Raw genomic sequence first — 17,519 nt, 5'->3', positions numbered from 1 at the left:
TCGAAAAACACACCAACTTTCAAGACCTAAAACGGTCCCGATACTGGCTCTATGGCACTAGTCGGGCCTCTACTACTCACCTCAAACCACCCCACATAGCCTCGTGGCCAAAAGCATCTAAGAACTTTGTGTTTGTATGGTTCATAGTCCAATGGATAATTCTTCCCCACACTCCTCAGAGGGAGTCCCTTAACATATTGGTGTTATACACCATGTAAGCACACACAAAGGGAGCACCTCTTCTCGGCTGATTACTGTGGCTCCACTACGGCTCTCCTATACCTCAAGGATTGGCCCTAAGATATATTGTGAACACATAGAACATATTCAAAACAAACTCCACTCTTTTGATAAATCGATTCAGGAGATAATAGATAGTCCTAATTGAGTATTCCCCCAAGGAACCGAATCTCTAACCCTACAGCTTAGGATACCTCACACTCTCAATGTAGGTTATCGCTCATACAAATAGTTGCTATGCATAGGGTGATACCATATGGTGTGTGCAATGTAATTGTGTATGACTACCATGCTCAAATAAGTTTATTCATTAATAATTAGCATCGTAAAAGTGTAAAAATAATTCTTTTCATGCTTTTCTTCTAATTCGTGATTGCTATGTTGCTTAGGGCTAGTAATGAGCATTCTCATGCTACTAGACTCTTTTTCTTTTAGACAAAATGTACCCTACATGACATGCATAATAAAATATCAAAATTTAGTGTATTTTAAACACTCAAGAACCCCCTTCTCCCTATTGTTTAAAGTTATGCATTCGTTGCTAGGTATAAGGCGTAAATTTTCATGTATTTTTCTTTTACGAAAGTAATAAAAATCCACTTTAACATAGAGATAGGGCTAAAACCTCATGCTTCAGCTCTATCATACATTCACAAACATAAATCTTATTTTACCTTATTTTTTGGATGTGAAAAATCTATTTTTTATTTTTGTTATTTATTTATAAAAAAGTATTGATATTTAATGATTTACTAGTTTAGATTGATTAACTTATTGAGAACAATTTTCTTATCTTATTTCAACCTATAGAAATAGCATACGCATAACAAAATCCCCCAAAATGCATAATTTCCCTTAAACTGCATACTCGTGGGTTTTGTGTGTTTAGCATAAAATTATTATACGACTAATTTTTCCTAATTACTTCAACACGGCTAATAAATCAAAACACTAGCAACCAAATACAATCATTTCCAACTATGTTCAACAAAAATTTATCATAAAACAATGAAATCTATGACTTACTCATGAAATCGTGCCTTATGATGTACATATTTTGAAATTGGAGGCCCGTTAATGCTCTTCAACAACTGATAACAATCCATCCAACCTTGATTTATGCGTCTTTTTTCTCTCACATCATCGCACGATCAAAATCTTCCATCTCATCCCACCTCCTTCTCTCATATATTATCCATGAGAACATACAACAAGAGGAGAAAGGAGAGAGATACTAAAATGAGACCTCTTCAATTAATGCATCATTTTCTAATCAGTTCGGAGCAATAGATGGCGATGAAATTAAAGATCTCATGGCCTGGAGCTTGCCTTTGATAATCAACAACACCATGAAAATCATTAAAAAATGCTCCCCTCCCCTCTGCTGCCCACGTTTCATGAAATGTTGTGTATTTTCATTTCCAAGCTAAAACCAAGCTTAAGCTTTAACTTTGAAAAAAACTAGTTCCAACTTTTGTATTTACACTTGGTTGAATGGGTATTTTGTCAAATGGAGGCCCGAATGAACTCTGATTTGCGAACAGACTGGAAGGCTAGCTTTGCAACATCAGAATCTATAAAGCTGGCCTCTGTCATGCACTTTTTGGTTCCTAGATCACATAGCTACTTCATAATACAAAACCTTGTGGGGATTAAATGGGGGGTCAAATGGACTCCGATCAATGAACCAAGACTTGCGTTGTGTTTTTGGCATCGAACTCCATCTAGGAAAACTCTAGCCCATCGATCCGCAACCATTTCATTTTACATGAAAATTTAGTCTTTTGCGCTCCATGGGCCACTTTTCTGCTTCAAAACAAGCTCTAAAAATCCACTCTCACCCAAGCTAGCCTATAACGCTAAATTGGTTCCTAAGGGTTTTAAATAAGGGCATGGTGTTGAATTTGATGAAGTTTTCTCTCCTATAGTCAAGATGACTACCTTATGCTTGGTGTTGGCTTTGGTGGTGTAGCTAGATCTAGACCTCTATCATATGGATGTCAAGATGGCTTTCTTACATGGGGATTCTTCATTACTCTCACAAAGCAAATGACAGCTTCTAAAATGGGAAATGAACCTTAATACCTCTAATGTGAAGTCCAAACCGAGATTCTTGAGTAGTACCCTCTTTCTTGAGCTTCTTCACCTTGTACACAACACTAGATGTTGGCTTGAAAAAGTTGGAATAGAGACAAGCATGTACAAGGAGAAGAATGAGATGGAAAGGGTTTAGAATATGCAAGGAAGAAGGGAATGTTAGGAATCTAGAGCTATCTAGCTCAGCCATGGCTCTGATACCATGTTGAAAAACACAAATCTAGAGCTAGTTAGCTATGGTGGATGCAAATCATACACACGATACATTATTAGAATGAGAGATTGTAACTTAAGTGAATTAGGTTCCAAGATAGATTAGCTTGGACTCATAAAGACAGACTTGAGTAACTCAAACTGATAGTTCCATTACATTGAAATGAGTGTCAAGTACATGCTTATATAGCTTTTGGATAGTACCACCTTTGTTCTTTGTGCTTATGGGATTTCGAACATCTCTCATTGAGCTTCTAGAGCATACATATTTTCTCATAAAGCCACTTATGGGCAAGTCTCTATCCAGCCTCTATGGGCATACATTCAGCCTCTATGGGCATTCATGTTAAGTATCATTTGATATTCTCAACAAAGTTCCCACATCTTGTGTGTGTCTCTCCCTCTTGCTCTCGCTCCTTCCACCATAGCTCTTGCTTCTTTTGCTCGTGTGCTTCCACTCTAGGCTCACTCCCTTTAGCCAGTATCAGAGCCATTGCACTAGCATTGAAGAGCTCAACTTGACATTGCTTCATCTTGCATTCAAATACCTACAATAGGATTTCTCCATTGGCAGTCATAGCTTCACCTCTTGAGATTCATATTGGTCTTCCATTGCTTCAGCATTCATCAGAACCTTTTGAGGCTTGACCTAGGGCCTCGTTAGAGGACGTTGAACATTTTTCCATAAGGCCTATTGAGGCCAGCATTTGAAGCAGCCTCTCCATAACAATTCATGTGCTTGCACCTGTTTAGGTAGTTCCTCCCCCTTGTCAAATTTGAAGAGATTTGAGCTCATACACTTTAGTTTCCTACTCTATAAAATAGTAGACTTGCCGCTTACAAGTCTATGAAGACTTTACTTCATTGTTTGGATCTCATACATGCTTCTCGGGATGCTTGTATACACATGTATTGATGTGGGATACTTAGGGGATGATATAGCATTGATGTGAGATGCTATTGGGCTAATTTGAGCACACATTGGGCTCAGTTTTCTCAAATATTTCATTGTTGTAGTAGCATGGTTAAACGTCATTTATTTGGAAAAAGCATATGCCTCTTGTCATTGATGCTTAGCATTGGCCTATGCACTTGAATATGCTATGGGATGCTATTGAGCTTCGATTTTGAGCTTGAAAATATTCATCTTAACTATGGTTCAAGCCTTGGTTGCTTCAGTGGCTTATGTAGCTATTATGGCTTGAAGAATATATCGGGTTTATGCTTTCGGCTATATGCTACATGGATCTTGGATGTCTAGATATTATTGACATGATATTTTGAGCTTTGCTTGCTCATTTTTGGCATTTGACTTTTGCTTCAGTGGGAGCTACTTGGCTTTTTATGTTAAGCCACATTGGCACTTGGATGTACTACAAAGCATTTGGTTTGTGTAGTTGAGCTTGAGCTTATCACATTGAGACAGTGGGACTCATTGTGGCATGTACATACTCTCTTGATATGCATTAGATGCAGTTGCCCTATCATGGGATGCTTTGATCTCTTTGCTTTTGGACTTGGTACTTATGTCTATCAGGGTGTTGTCAATGGTACTTGCATGCTTCTCGGTTATGTATTGAGATTTTTCTCAGTGAGTTATGCATCTGCCAGTTCCTTTCATTTACTCTTGAGACCTACCATGTGCATGACATCTATGTCTATTGCATGTATGGTTTCTTCATTGCTAGTTGTTCATGGCTTCTGCCTTCTTAATTGTTGCTTGAAGGTTATGGACAGCTCATTAGTTTGGCAATATCTCTTATCTCCTGCTTGATTTAGCAATGGTTTTGCGGCTGATTTGTAGGGTATTACAACAACTCGTCTTTCCCTTCTGTGTACTTGCTTGGTCTCATTATGGCTAGTGGCTCCCATGATAGTGCTATCTTTAATATTAAGAAACTAGAGAGGACCAATTATAACTATTAGAAGACCCAGATATGGTAGGTATTAGTGCAAAAATTGTAGGTTAGACCACTCAAAAATGGGGGTGCCAAACACAAAAACATTGTGGCTGAGGATTGGGATGAATTGGATGAGCTATGAGAGAGTAAAACAATTAGACCTTTGCATGAAGGAAGAGACTTCTATGTCTGCATAGTTGAATGAGTTTTACTCTATCATCAACCACTTAGCTTCACAGGAGATTGATTTCAAGCATATTTTGCTTCCTTTATGTATGCTTCATACTCGACCTGAGTCATGGGATACTTTTCGTATGACTCTCTATGCTAAGGATGGGCTAAAATTGCAAGATGTTGAGAGTGCTCTCTTGATAGAAGAGGTGAACTTAAAAAATGTGGATGCTTCTCGTATGTCATATGCATTGAGTGTGAGAGGCTGGCATGATGGAATTGGTCGTGGTAGAGAGACTCTAACATTTTTTAGTCTAGGCCATGTGGACACTTGCAACAATAATTCTCATGGCCGTAACTTTGGTCTTACTTATCATTATTGTCTGAAAGTAGATCATATTCGACCATAGTGCCATAAAATGCATGAAGACAAGTGCAAGAAAAAGGGGAATTATAAAAAGTAGGACAAGAATGATGATCACAACATTGTGTCTAGCAAATTTGGTGTCAAGTTTGAGGAGCTTAATGTAGTATAGCGTGATATATCTAATGCTCTTATCTTAGTAGCATATTCTTTGGATGCTTCACATCCAACTAATGCTTTGTCAAAATATACTCAGTGTTGTTTCATAGGTTTAGGGGCTTCCTTTCATATGATACCTCATAGAGAGTGGTTTCACTCCTATTGTAGTATGGCTGGATCTTTCCATTTGGGTAATGACCTAGCATTGGAGATAGTTGGTATTGGTGATGTCTAGCTATGTTTTGGTTCAGGCAATATATCCACTCTTCATGTACGTCATGTACTGCCTCTCACAAAGAGCCTTATCTCTGTTATTTTGGCACCTTGGATGATGTAGGTTATGTTGTCTCTTTCCATGATTCCTCATGGAAGATTACCCATGGGAATCTTGTTATTATATGTGGTGCTAAGTCTAGTATCCTCTATCATTCGCTTGTATGTAGGTTAGTTGACCATGTTTTGGTTGTGGCTGCAGTTCCACTTGTATCTCTTTAGCATCGTTGCCTTGGGCACATGCCTTTGAAAGGAATGAAAATGCTTACTAGTTTGCAATAACTTCTACCCCTAGACTATAAGGTGTTTTGAGTCTTGTGATCATTGTTTATATAGCAAGTAGACATATATTATGCATAAGAAGTCTGGCTTTAAGTGCATGGGTGAGCCTTTTGGCTCTTTTTCATTCAGATGTATGTGGTCATATGCCCTGTTAGTTGCTAGGTGGTGTGAAGTAGTTTGTCACATTCCTTGATGATTACTGACATAAGTTTGGGTGTATCCTATTAATAAAAAATAGGATGTCTTGTCTACCTCTTTCAGTGTTAGCTTACTCTTGTTGAGAACTTGTCTGGATATAGGCTAAAATGTCTAAGGTCAGATAATGGGGGTGAGTGTGTCTCAAAATCTTTTGAGCACTTTTGCGATGAGCGTAGTATTAAGCATCAGTTGACTGCCTCCTATACCCCTCCCCAGAATGGTATTGCTAAATGCATGAAATGACAATTCAAGAGAGAATTTGTAGTATGCTTAGCTAGGCAAGCTTATCCCAACACTTTTGGGCTAAGGCCATTGCTACTACCATCATACACTTGATCAACCAGTCTCCTTGTGCTACTATTGATTGCTAGCTTGCAGAGAAGGTAGGAAACCTCCATCATATGCTCATTCGTGCATCTTTGGTTGTGAGGCATTCTGTCGTGTTCCCAAAGAGATAAGCACAAAAGCAAGAATATGGTGTTGACTTCGATGAAGTGTTTTCTCCTATGATCAAAATGATGACCCTACGCTTTGTTGAAAGATAAGCATAGGAACTCTCCTTACACTGGAGAGGATAAGGGTAGCTAGGTGTAAATGGACTGGAGGACAGGGGAAACCCTAACCCTAACTCCTTCTGTGGCTATATAAACAGCCTAAAGTACACACTCAATGGAGAGGAGAGTGTACTAGTTGTACCTTGAACAACTGACTAAACAATATCTTGTTCTTGTACTTGAGCTCTCTCTCTCTCTCACTCTCTCATGTTTCCAACCCTAATTTTCAACATGGTATCAGAGCCATCTCTGATCCTTCAACTTCCCTCAGCGTCTATACACATCTAAGTGCACAAGAAGAACTCTTGCCATCTCAGTTACCTTCCTTTTCACCATAGCCAGCTAGACCCCCTAATCTTCGAGGAGTTGGTGTGTGCAATAGAAGTAGTTTCAGCTCCTGATTCCTTCTGGAGACTTCATCCTCAGCTTAGGGTGCTTCAGTGATGGTGCAACAATCCCTGACATTGGATGACGTGGTGGGTAGCATTGCCACAAATGCAAAAAACGACGCAGTTCTGACAGCGTGGTAGTTCATACAGCAGCACAGCTTGTAGCAGCAGATGTAATAAGGGCGGCCACCATGGGGCTTTGATAGTCCCCCCAAGTGGGCTATCTCCACCCAAGAGGGTTCTCAGAAATTCTTCCTTTGCTGCTCCCACAGAGTTAAACCCTAACAATGGGTCTCTGGTAGCCATAGCCAGGAAGCTTCAAGCTTCTTTAACCTTCAAATTTTTCAATGTTTGGTCACTAGCAATGATTTTAATCACTGAATCATCTCTTCCAGATTCAGTTACTAATCTAGGAGCTTCATTTCTGAGGTTCTTTTACTTGGAAGATCGTCATCAAGCTCATCAAGACCGACATCTACCATCTCTAGCAACATAAACTAGAGATGAGTGCTTGTAAGCACTAAGGCACATTGCTTAATCATTATTGTTGCTGGTACCTACATAATCTAATTTTTTTCATCAAAAAATTTAAACAATTGAGTGCTTTACTTCATGTTGTAAGGCTATGTGTATAATTATAAACACATAGACCATCCTATCCTAAACTTGTATTGCATATCATGTGTGGTTTTTTCAAGTACCCTGGTAAATGAAATCAAAGGGATGAGTGTCATTGTACTCTTCTCAGAGTCATCAGCAATAGACCATCCTTGTCCAACACAAGGTTCATCTACTAAGCCATACCACAAGGAGGAGCCCGAAGTCCAATCTAAGTTCACATCATTAAAGCCTAAAAAGACCATTAAACCTTGAAAGAAGATTGCTCATAAGAAAGGACCACCAAAGCCATATCTTGAAATATTACGTATGTATGATTTTTAGTTTTTCTTCTCATTACAAGTTTGATATTAATTGTTTGATTTGCTTCCGCATTCAGTGGCAAGGTTGTAAGGGACTAGACATTGCCCTTGTCCTAACAAGTGGTAAGACCTTCCCAATGGCCACAACATATGCTGATGTCCGTCCTCAAATTCGGAAATTTAATGGAAAATATTTCCATCCTTGGCAAGTCTTGGTCAAATACAAAATGATGGAAAGAGGATATTGGCTTCATAAAAGGGACCAAAGTAATTGACTCATCCAATCCCCTTGATGTAGAAGATGATGAACGGGCTCAGGCCATCATCATGCTTCATTTAGATGAATCTTTAATTCATCACATTGACCAACTCTCAACTGCTGGAGGGGACCTACAAGCTCTACCCCGAGACCTAGGGATCGCTTATTGATCAAGCGTTTCAAGCCGAGCAGCCATGGCTACCTCTCACATAGCCGACGCGCCATGCCTACCTTACGAGTGTAGTGAGCTTACCTTGATGCTCGATAGAGTACCCTCCTCTCTCTTGCACACCGGTAGCTCCACGATCCTTGTGGCAAGCTCAAGCAACCTTAATCCCTCTCCCATAAGCTCCATCCTCCATAGCCGCGCGCACAAGAGAAGAGAAGAGAAGAGAAGAGAAGAGAAGAGAAGAGAAGAGAAGAGAAGAGAAGAGAAGAGAAGAGGAGAGGAGATGGTGAAGAGCTTCACCCTCTTGATCCCTCACTCCCACACACTCACTCCCTCACACTCTCACACTCCCTCTCTCAAGAGCACGCACAAGCAAGGAGAAGAGAAGAAGAGAAGAAGAAGGGGGCCACTTTTTGCCACACACAAGAATGAGCTTCTCATTCACTTTTGAACTTTATATACATACCCTCCCTTCTTTGGGCGATCATCCCCTTTTTTTTACAAGGCCGGCCATTGGCCTAAGCCCATTTCTCATTTCCCACCATTCTAATTTATCCTATTCCCAACTAATGCATACAATTTACACAAGAGCGAGCCTGGCACTCTTTTACAGGGATTTGGGAGCGCTTCCACACTTAATGGTGCGCCTTTTACTCTTTTGCTGTCTCGGGGCGACACTGAGACTTTTCGGAGGTCGTGCCCGGACATTTAAATTTTCAGGGCGCCTTTTCCTTCTTTTATCCTACACCTTTTTTGCTATTTCATTTTTTCCATTTTCCCACTCCTCTGTGCTGCGGTAAATACGGTAAACAACTGCAAAAGAAAAGTGGAATGAGCTTGAAAGGCTCTACGGTGCTACAGGGAAGAACTCCAAGATATTTCTCAAGATTGAGTTTTTTAGCTTGGAATACAAATAGGGAGAAGATCTAAGCAAGTTTATTTCACATATGAAGGGGCTTATGGCACAACTTTCCTCCGTTCAAGCACCCATCCATGATGAAGATGCCATTTTCATCCTACTAAAGTCTGTGAAGAAGGCTTTTCCAACCCTTGTGACTACCCTAACTAATATCCCGAACCAAACTTTAGCAAGTACCATCCATTCATGCCTGGATGAAGAGAAGAGAAACAATATTGAAGGGTATTCAGCATTTACTTCTTGTGAGCAAGTGTTATTCCATACAACTTCTACTAAGTGCTCCTTCTATCACAAAAAGGGGTATATTATAAGCAACTGCTGGAAGAAATATCCTAACAAAATGAAGTGCAATAAATGCAAAAAGACCGAGCATATCACCAGTAAGTGTCCTAGTTTTCTAGAGTACCTAAGGAATTGGAGGTCAACTTTGCCTCCCAATCCATAGGTGACCGACTCTTTTGAGTCTTGTAACACTCTCTACCTATAACCTTTTCTTGTAGCCTGATTTATAAAGGCATTTCATTGAGAATTAAGGGGAGGCATCCTATTATGTTTTATCCAATGCCACCTGGTATTGAGGGGGGGTGTTGAAAGATAAGCATAGGAACTCTCCTTACACTGGAGAGGATAAGGGTAGCTAGGTGTAAATGGATTGGAGGACAAGGGAAACCCTAACCCTAACTCCTCCAATGGCTATATAAATAGTCTAAAGTACACACTCAATGGAGAGGAGAGTGTACTAGTTGTACCTTGAACAACTAACTAAACAAGATCTTGTTCTTGTAGTTGAGCTCTCTCTCTCCCTATCGTACACACTCTCTCATGTTTCCAACTCTGATTTTCAACACTTTTAGTACTAGCATTGGTCGCTTAGCAAGATCTGGACCTTTATTAGATGGATGTAAAGATGGTCTTTTTACATGGAAACTTGCATGATGAGATCTATATGTAGTAGCCTAACGGTTTTGAATAACAAGGTAGGGAACACCTTGTGTGCAAGTTGAGAAAGAGCCTTTATGGCCTTCAGCAGGCACCTAGGGAATGGTACAATAAATTTGATGCTTTTATGCATTCACAAGGTTATAGCTATAGTGCCATGGATCCGTGTTTATACACGAAGAAGGCCTGTGATATGGCAGCCTTGTGATTTTGATACTCTATGTGGATGATATGCTTATTGTTGGGAGAGCTCATGATGAGTTGGATGCCTTGAAAACTCAGCTCAAGAAGAGCTTTGAGATGAAGGACATGGGATATGCCTTGCATATTCTTGGGATGTGTGCCATGAGTGATTGCTCTAAGGGGCTCCTTTATCTATCATAGAAGAGTATATCCAGAAAGTCCTTGAGTGGTTTTAATGTGCAAGATGGTAAGGTTATTGGATGTCTCTTGGCTGTACATTCTCACGTGAATATTAGTTAGGAGGCCGATTGTCCACCACAGTATGATAAGAAAAATGCCAAGATGGCCAAGATCCCTTATGCCTCCACCATGGGTAGTTTGATGTATACCATGATAGCCACTCATCTTGACATAGCATTTGTAATAGAAGTTGTGGCATGCTATATGCTATACCTAGAAGATGGCATTGTGATGCCATGAAGGGTACCATGAGGTGCCTGAAGGACACAATAGCTATGTGTCTATGTTATGGTGGCAAGAATACATGAGTCATGGGGTACACTAACGTTGATTATGTAGAACATATAGACAATAGGAAGTACACCTTTGAGTATGTCTTTACCTTTACTGGAGATGCTATCCATTAGAGCTATTTGGAGGTCAAATGGAGGGCCTTTTAGAGGAGAGAGAAAAAAGGGTGCGTCCAATAGGGTGGAGGCCAACATAATGTTGGGTATTTTCCAGAAAAAAGGGCGCGTCCAATAGGGTGGAGGCCAACGTAACGTTGGGTATTTTCCAGAAAACATAGGAAAATAGGGAAAATTGTCAAAAAATATCATTTCTGCCGCCAAAAAGTGATTCATGTGGGGCCAAAATGGATATATGCGTAAATGTAGGAGGGAGGAATTTTGAAAGGAGATTGTGCGAGTGCATTCGAGCATAAACTGTGCCCAGAATCCTATGTACCCTATGTATTTATTGCCTTGTGAATCTGACATTAGCACAACATAAACCGTGCAGTTTATCACTTGATGATTCACTACTTCGAGATTCTCTCTTCTGTGCACTTTCTCACCTTCCTCACCTTTGTGCACTTTCTGCATTCCTCCTCAGCTTCTCCTTCCATGCCCCTGCTCACCTGATAGATTCCTCACCTCTGTGTTCTAGCTCCATGGCTTTTGCTTCACATTGTATCACTTCTAGATGCTGTGCAAGTTCCATGGCCTCTACTTGCAGGCCTCGCAAACCCGTAACCTCAATGCTCTCCATTATTGTGCCTATTTCACTTGAAGAGGATAGATGGACAGAAGTTCTTATCTCCAAAGGGTCATGGGTGCTTATGCAGCCACGTCGACAGAAACGTAAGCATGTTAAAAGTGTCTTTAGGTGGTCGTGGAAGGGTAGAGTTATTGCCTTCAGAATCCAACAAGGCAAGACAACGGTTGGTGTAGCACGTCTACATGTCATGGCCCCTGGCCATGAAACATGGCTACCATCTCACAGGCCAAACTGTAAGTTTCTTTATTTTAGATGATTGTTTAGTTTAGTTAACATTTCAAGTGTTTTTGATATTGGGGTATTTGATGTTTCATGTTTCATGTTTCATGTGTCTGAGACGTGTTTTTGGGATGTGTTTATGTCCTGTAGATGTGTATCCCTCATCATATGAGGAGTGGTAGCCTGTGGAGTGTGTTATTGGGAGCATGAGTGTAATCCATGGCCATCTAGGCAGTGTACAATACTAAGGAGAGCTGGGGGTAGCCTTGCAGAGGAAGGTGTGTTCTTTTATGATCATTTTTATCAGCTTGTGGACCAAGCTCACACAAAGGGATACCTTCGCAAGCTCCATCTAGAAGAAGAGTGGAATACATTGGTGTGGCTAGTGCCAAACATCACTGTATTGGAGCTGACTCAAAACAGGTTATACAGATATGTGCAAAGATCACTGTGAGCCACCATCCCCACGAAGCTCGTAAAGATTATTAATTTTATGCATGTCTTTATTTTTTTGGAGCTATTCAGGGCATTTGATGTGAAGGTGACAAGGATAATGCTAGTTTGTCGGAACATGAACAACACTCTCTCAGCCAAGCTACTTTATAAGCATTGGTATATGAAGCAGGTTGAACAGGTGCAATGCCAAATTGCTTTGGATATGCTCCAAGTGAAATACATGATTGCAACACAGACGTTTATTATGTCATTTTGGTATGGTCGAAAACATTACATTGGCGAAGTCCTTGTGCCTATGGACCAGGAGTCTGCTAGCTTGGAGGACAACCAAGTAGTGGACATTGAGGTATTGGATGAGAAAGGCACTCTCGTTACAATCATCAGTCTACGACAAGAAAACACGCTACATCAATTACATATGGATATACATGAGGAGTCACCACATATGTTACTGATGGACTTCTTCTTCATGCACAATGGAAGGCGTGTGATGAAGAGACGAGAGATGCAAATGAAGTGCAAGGACCTGGAAGACAGTAAAGTGTATATTGCCTGATAGGTTTATACCCATATGTTTATTGCCTTAGGGCTGTGCCCACACTTTTGGCCTTGCCATTGGCAAGCTGCCTTTGTAAAAAATCTATGTATTGTAATCAACATGACCCTCGTAATTACAAACAATTTCATTTCTTGATGAGAATAACTGAACTAATTTATTTTGAAAGTACATTTTTCCGTTTTAAGTTCGGTAATCACTAACATTGGCATAGACAGCACATATAAGATACTAGTTATTGATTCTGAAAACAAGACTGTTATTGCTTATGCCACTGGCAAGCTGCAAGCAATCGACCTTTGTGTTCGATCTATATCTTGTAATGGTGACAACTTTGGTAATTACAAGCAATTATGTTTGTTGATGAGAATCTCCGTATTATTTTTGGAAGCGACTAACAGCATAGGCACACACAATGCATATAAGATACTAGTTATTAAGTGTGAAAACCAAGTCCAGAAATAGTCACGAAAACAATAGCGGTAATTCATTATACCATACAAAGTCTACCGCATTCCCTTCAAAGTTATACAACCTCCAGAGATATGGAATGAGAATTTCCTGGCGGTAGTCATCCTGTGGATTAGCATTGAAACCCTGTATTGCAAGTGTACTTCCCGTGGGATTGTATTTGCCCTTCTCACGATGTTCATCTAGCAATATAGTATTGCATGGATCCATTGTATCTGGAATATGTAGAAAAGGTTTTGTATACATCTTAGCAAAAGGTAGATGGGGATGTTGGTACTCTGGGTCCTCATAGCAGTATGAGCGATCTAGTAGAAATTTGAAGTAGGAGAAATCTACTCCAGCAAACTGCATGACATTAATTACACTTTGGAGGTCTCTAACTTTCATTGAGGACCATAGGCCTACCTTAAAGAATATGAGCAGGAAGTGCAAGAATTTTCTAAGACTAGGCCACAACATGACGTAATGTCCTGCATTAAAATAATGGTTCACTGGTGTAGGTTGGAAAGGGCGTGGTTGCCTCCGCGAGAGGAGCCCATTCACATCTAATATAAGCAGTCTCTGGACATAAACATAATAGGAGACTTCATAAATAACACAACTGCATACATGAAACTTGAGAGTAACAATATATTATAGAGCTAGAAAGTGATAAGAAACTGTGCAACTCCATGAGACACAATCCCACAGCAAGAAATTGTACAACTACAAAAGAAGTAGAAATTTACAACAAATTGTACAACAAAAAAACCTAAAATTTACAAGAAATTGAAAAACTCCATAGCCAAAATGGATTTTGCTCAAGAGACCGGGTTGCATTAAGGTTAGATTCGTGAAGGCTCTTCAAGTATGGCATAAGCCTTGTCTGAAAAAACATGTCAAAGGGATTACTATCGAATTCTAAGGGGCATATAAATGTGTTTTGACCATTGCATATGCACTTATCTGCTGTGTCATCAATTAGAAGTGTATTTACAGGTTCATAATCTACATTCAGATTCACAAAGGGCTTTGTGAACAAGGGCACAGATGGCTTCTTCTTATTGCCTCCTACGATAGCAGTGCATCTATCTTGAGCATATATAAACCTAAACGATGAGGGTGCAATACAAAGATTGTCATGTAACATCCCTACTAAGGGCATAAGATTTTGGGAGGTCATGAAGGACCATATCCCCACTTGAAACCATTGCAGCACGAAGTGCAAGAACTCCGATAGGTGTGGCCAGATTGTTCTGCCCCCCACCGTTCTCTTGGTGGCCTTGGCTGACTGTGTGAAAAGGGAGAAGTCTTGCCTCAATAGCAGCCCGTTGACATCCAAAATGAGAAGCCTCTATGATAAATACACGTGGAATAGAATGGGTAAAATATGCACAAAATAAGTGAAACATCTTGAAAACTCAAACGTATAAGAGATTCTCACCTGAATAGGGCGACATGGCACTGGTGCAGGGACTCCAACCCCCGGGACTTTGTCCACAGCATCCTCCTAAACAGTACTGTCCCCACCACCCTCTGGATCTGCCTTGTCTTCATCAACATGCTTTTCTTGGTCCCCACCTCCCTGTGCTTCTGTGCTCTGGTGATCTCCATGTACGTCTTCGTCCCGCCCTTTGCTTCCATTGTCCCCGCTACCATTCCCTGTTGTTTCTCGCCCACCCTCTCCCTCCTCTGTGGATCCACCACCCTCTCCTGAATTCGGGTTACAATCACCTTGGTCATCTTCATCAGGATCCTTTTCTTCCTTGTCACTGTCTCCTTTTGTTTCAGGATCCTCCTCTTGCTCCTCACTCTTTGTGTCTTCACCGGCGTCTTCATCTTCAGATATGTCCATCTTTGATCCTGCTCTGCTTTTCTCGGAGAGCCTTGGCTCTGTGCGGTCCCCCTCCTGGGCGATACCTCCTCGACATCTTCATCGGACAAGGGTGAACCTTGCTCCTTCGGTATCTCTTGGGAGGCAGCAATGAGGGTGTGTATCATGCTTGCCCTATATCTCTCAACATATGCACTGTCATACTCCATAGTTTTCTGCACAGTAGACAATAAGATAAATTTTTATGTGCGCCTTGACGTGATAATGAGTGTTCGATGATCTTGATTGACAATATGCACTTCAAAGCGCACTAAATAAATGCAAGGATGAACGGGCAATTCATTACCTTGTTTATTAGAGGCGTATCTGTGAAGAGCAACTGCAACAGGTATTCAGCGTGGATCATCACTCTCCACCCGCACGAATAGTTGTCCTTTTGTGGAGAGACTTTTACCTCATTGATATCCGCCCGATGAAGTTCGGCACTGTCGAACATGCTCCCAATGTCCATAAGTAGTCTCTTAATACATCTAGAAAACTGATTATATTCTGATTTCTACCACGGCCTCCAGATCGGCCTCCTCTACCTCTGCCTCTACCTCTTCCAGCATTTGAGTAGAAGACATCTTCTTTTGAAGTTCCTCCTGAAGAAGATGCACCACCATTTCTCTGCTCCTCAGAAATTAGAAGAGCAATCAACTCCTCAAAATCAAGAAATCTTTCACGGACGGAAATAGATGTTCGGAACTGTGCGTAATCCTTTCCTAGACCATTCAAGGTCACAGAAACTAAATCATCATCTTCCACTGGCGACCCAATGGAAGCAAGTGCATCTACAATCTTCTTCACCTTCATGTGGTAGTCATTGATGCTCATATTTTCTCTTTGCACATTATGCAACTCTTGCTTGAGCTGCATTTTCCTGGCTTGCGTATTTGTGCTGTACATTTTTGACAAAGTATCCCATGCCTCCTTTGGCATACTTGCATCTTGAATATGCACAATCATAGAGTCTAAAATGCTGATAGACAGCTAGTACATAACTTTCCTGGCTCTCTCATGCCATGCTTTAAATGCCTGCATTTGCTGTTGATTGGGAACATCAGGAAGAACTGGTTCTTCTTCATTTCCTGCAACAAATTCCCAATATCCTTTTCCCATAAGGAAATTCGTCATTCTAAACTTCCATGCTTGGAAGTTATTCTTATCAAGCTTTTCAGTTACAATCTGTGAAAGAGAATCAGACGCCATTACATAACACTGCAAAAAATTCTGTCACTGCAAAAAACACTGCTTCACCCTCACAAGGGAAAATCTGCAAAACTGGCGAAAGTGGTATTTGACCACACAGTCACTTCCTAGTGACGATTTTGCATAAACAGGAAACAAGGATGATTCTGTAACTCCCAATGTCTCTGCACACAAGCATACGATCCAATTTCTGTGGTAACTTTTCACTGACCTGTAGAATAGTGGTCGCACAGCATAAAACAAGACCTTTTCCTGAGTGTGTGTAGAAAAATTTCGCCTCTAAAACAGGCCCCGAAACGGCCTCAAATAAAAAAAAACAGGCCTCGAAACGCCCTCTTGCTTCACCGCGAAGGGTGTCTCAACCTGAGACAATGCACTCTTGCACTTTCCTGCTGTGCTACCTGCAGAGACTTGCTCCCAAAATAGAAAATGAAAGCAACACTGGTCCTCTTACCAGAACACCGCGAACTTGGCTTGCTTTCTTGAGCTCCTTACCACGAACAAGGCTCTGATACCATGTCAAGATTGTAGGAGAGAAGGAAGTAGTCTCACTTGTAGCTTTCTTGTTTGCACAATGGGGGAATACACACAAGGGTGGAGGCTGAAAATAGTTTTCCTCTTCTTAGTTGTGTAAGCCAAAAAGAACTCTCATACATAGAAATAGAAGAACCCTATATATGGGTCTCAAACCAAACTCAACTAACTAAGGTGGCATACTATCTGAGCCACGAACTAGAGTAGATAAGGATAGCTGTCATCTAGCTATTATTCATGGGCGGTGTACCAACCGCATCTGCAACTGACAAGTCGGTGACATAAATGCACAATGGTCACCCTGGCATATCACGAGTGGATCTCGATATCTCAACACTCATGTGTGTGTGTGTCTTTGTGTGTGTGCGCGCGCAAGCATTTGTGTGTGTGTGTGCGCAAGCGTTTGTGTGCGAAACAGAGAGAGAGAGAGAGGGGGGGAGAGAGAGAGAGAGAGAGATAAAGAAAGAGAGAGAGGGCGTGTGTTTCACACACACACACACATACACACACACACACAGAGTCTCCATCAGAGCTACATTGGAGGGAGTTTGTTGCGATCATCAGCTTGGTGGACCGGATCATCAACGAGAAAGATGTCTCAAGAAGGTAGGTGGTCGTTCTCTGGTTCTGATACCAATTTATTTGTTTAATAGTATTTGTGCGCTTTGATGCGTAACAGCTGTTGTGACAATGTCAAACAAATGTATACGC

Source organism: Lygodium microphyllum, chromosome 19 (genome assembly GCF_053477565.2).
Source record: "Lygodium microphyllum isolate KBCC chromosome 19, Lygodium_microphyllum_v1.1.10, whole genome shotgun sequence".
NCBI lineage: Eukaryota > Viridiplantae > Streptophyta > Polypodiopsida > Schizaeales > Lygodiaceae > Lygodium > Lygodium microphyllum.
This window is presented reverse-complemented; position numbering follows the sequence as displayed.